Source organism: Egretta garzetta, unplaced genomic scaffold, assembly GCF_000687185.1.
Source record: "Egretta garzetta isolate BGI_Z169 unplaced genomic scaffold, ASM68718v1 scaffold287, whole genome shotgun sequence".
In the NCBI taxonomy this organism is placed as follows: domain Eukaryota; kingdom Metazoa; phylum Chordata; class Aves; order Pelecaniformes; family Ardeidae; genus Egretta; species Egretta garzetta.
This window is the reverse complement of record NW_009260435.1, coordinates 4,134,251-4,137,646: the sequence shown is the minus strand read 5'-3', so window position 1 is coordinate 4,137,646 and position 3,396 is coordinate 4,134,251. Positions and strand designations below refer to the sequence as shown.

General features: G+C 40.9%; 1 protein-coding gene across 3 annotated transcripts in view; it reads right to left on the bottom strand.

Moving 5' to 3' along the window:
• TBC1D2B (TBC1 domain family member 2B) overlaps positions 1–3,396 on the bottom strand; it is a 39,087-nt gene that overhangs the window by 23,566 nt on the left and 12,125 nt on the right. The window lies entirely within an intron of this gene.

Genomic DNA, 3,396 nt, shown 5'->3' with positions numbered 1-3,396 from the left:
CCCAAAAAATATAAAAAAAAAAAAAAAAAAAAAAAAAAAAAAGAGACAGAGAGAGAAAAAAAGAAAAATAGGCAAAACTTTCAGTAAGTAAAAGAATAGTGTCTATATAAAGTCATATAGTACTAAGCCTGCTAGTAATGCAGTTAGGGTTTTATTTGAAATCACAACATAACTTTATAAAATGCTCTGTTCAAATAAACTTTAAAAATAGGAAAGTGTTTTCCTCAGTGAGCCCTTGCTGCAGCCACATACTTCTGGTAACAGGACTTGTGTGATGCTGATGAAGCATTATTTCATGAACAATTTACAATCTCAGTTAGTCAATATTGATTCATCTATCTTAAGGAGCTATAAGGCCATAAAAATTAAGGTGGATTAATGATATTAATCCCCAAATCCCCTTGTAAAGCAAGTTCAGGTCTATCTGAACTCCTAAGTCAGGAACAGCGTCACAAAAATACTGTGACACAGCGTTCAGGGTGTGCTTCATCCTAAAAGTTATTCATCCTAAAACTGACACTGCTGCTGCAAGTCAGTGAGCTCTATGGACTTGCACCAGCTCTGTGCAAATCCAGCCTGGGCATTCCCAGAGCCAAGAACACCAGCATGGGCACTGCAGACACATCAGAGAGCTATATTGGATCAGCGAGGATTTATTAGCTCTGGTTAAGCTGAATGCAGCTATACCTAAATTCATCCAGCCAAACTCTCTTGTGCACTTCAGCAAATCTACAGATTGGGCACAGGGCCATGCAGGCATGCAGCTCAGGCCCCACACTGCACACATGCCAGCAAACTCATGCAGGCTCTGAATGGCTCCACAGGAACCAGCCAAGAACTGGCACTAGCCCTAAGCCAGAGCTAATAAAGACCAGAGGATCCAAGCTGATCCAACAGAGCTAGCCAGGTCTCCAACACACCACATTGCCCAACACGAACTGTAGAATCTGTAGTATATATGTTACCTCAGTGTTTCCATTATCCTGGACAGCTTGCTTTCTCCCTCACCCCTCCTCCAGCAGGCAGAGGGAATAGGAAATGCAGAGCATGGAATATACTATGAACAGCAAAAGCATTATAGAGAAGCATAAAGTGGTTTATGGCCTTCTACAAACTCTCTGAACAGGTGAGTTAAAAACAAGCTCCAATGTAATTTTCAGACTCTTCTCCGTATCATTCTCAAAGTACTGAAGTGGATTAAAAAATTGTGAAAACACTGATACTTGATTCAGCAGTTATACTAGAAAGTTAATACACTGGATGGGCTTCTGACTTAAGTGATTCCATGCAGGAAGGGAAAAACCCTGGGAAATCACGATACCCTGTTTTATCCCTGGTGAGCCTTTCAGTCTTTGTTCTGACAATTACTTGGCACTAGCAGCAAGACCATCTTGCAGCAAGCTGTGCCCTCCAATTACTCAGCAGATGGTTACTTTATATTAGAAGTAGAAAGACAGAACATTTTGTGATAAAGAATACCAAATATAAAAATCATTGACACAACAAATCTCAAACCCTTGAAAAATGGTATCTGAAACAGAAGTATATCATGTCATCTTTCAAATGTGGGTACAAATTACACTGCCTTAACTCATTTTATGAACAGTGCTGAGAGAAACTTTTTCAGTGCCTTATTGGCTAAACTAAATTCCAAATTCTTTCGGACATCGGCTGTTTGAGCTGAACAAAATTCAGCTAAGATAAGTTAAATAAAGCTAACTTTTGATCATATTCACTGTCTAATAAAGGGGAAAGATAATACAATAGGTTTCAAATAAAAATAAATAAATAAACAACCAACAACACGACACCCCCCCCGCAATACTAACATTCAACTTTCACACTGACAGCTTGGTTCATCTTCTACCTGTATGATTTGACAAGACTACAAAATCTCTTTATAGTATAGCCCAGGTAAACGAGTTGCTCAAGAGCTGAATTTCAAATAAATGCATTTCCTCTAACAGACATGCTCGTCAGTCTGTCTGAATCTTCTCTGCCTCCCTGAGGTTGCTCACTGTACATGAGCCCCTGCTGACACCAGCCAGCTCATCGGTTAGAGGTATGGACTACACAGCAGATAGAGCACAACAGTGTAAAGAGGTTGCTAATACAGTCATCACCAAAAAAATAATCTTGCCTTTAAACTTATTTCAAAACACAAAGAAAAAGACACATATCCTGTAAAGAGTAAATCATTTATTTGACTTCCATGGTAGTAAGGCAGCACCATGACAAATCCTACAGAATCATTTTTCTAACATTAGCTTTCCCACAGCCCACTTTGAAAAGTAATTTAAAGTATTTTTCACTACCATGAAAATTCTTAAAAACTTGTCAAGCCTGATCCGTAAAGCAGAAACCTTAGCTTTACCTATGTTCCAGTTAGTCCAGATTTCTAAACTGGGTGAGAGGAAGGATGACAGGACAGAACAGGGAAAACTACAGTGAGTAATTTTGTTTCTGGACCGAAGACAGACTACTTCCCCATTTAAAACATTAGTGATAGCATCTGTACTCAAGCACTAGCAAAACAAACTAATTTCTATGCTCCAGTATAAAGCACATCATTGAATGTGCATTCACTTTTTTTTTTTTTAAAACACAAGACACACATCTTAGTTCATCGATATGGAACCAGAGCCTTAAAGAGTCCCCCAGCTCTATAAGAAATTTTTTTGAGTACATGTTTAAGAAGAAGAAACAATCATCAATCATTCAGGCTCTTTGCACCTTCCCCCGAAGAAATCCCTACTTAAACACTTCAGCTGATGATAGACATCATTGTGATTTGTCCTCAAAAAATAGATATTAGAATCATAGAATCATAGAATGTTTAGGGTTGGAAGGGACCACTAGTGATCATCTAGTCCAACCCCCCTGCAGTGAGCAGGGACACTGCTAACTAGATCAGGTTGCTCAGAGCCCCATCCAACCTGGCCTTGAATGTTTCCAGGGATGGGGCCTCCACTACCTCTCTGGGCAACCTGTTCCAGTGTTTTACCACCCTCATTGTAAAAAATTTCTTCCTTACCTCTAGCCTGAACCTACCCTGTTCTAGTTTAAAACCATTTCCCCTTGTCCTAACACAGCTGGCCCTACTAAAAAGACGTTCCCCATCTTTCCTATAGGCCCCCTTTAGGTACTGGAAGGCCGCAATCAGGTCTCCCCGTAGCCTCCTTTTCTCCAGACTGAACAAGCCCAACTCTCTCAGCCTGTCCTCATAGGAGAGGTGCTCCAGCCCTCGGATCATTTTTGTAGCCCTCCTCTGGACCCGTTCCAACAGTTCCATGTCCTTCTTGTGCTGAGGGCTCCAGAGCTGGACGCAGTACTCCAGGTGAGGTCTCACCAGAGCTGAGTAGAGGGGCAGAATCACCTCCCTCGACCTGCTGGCCA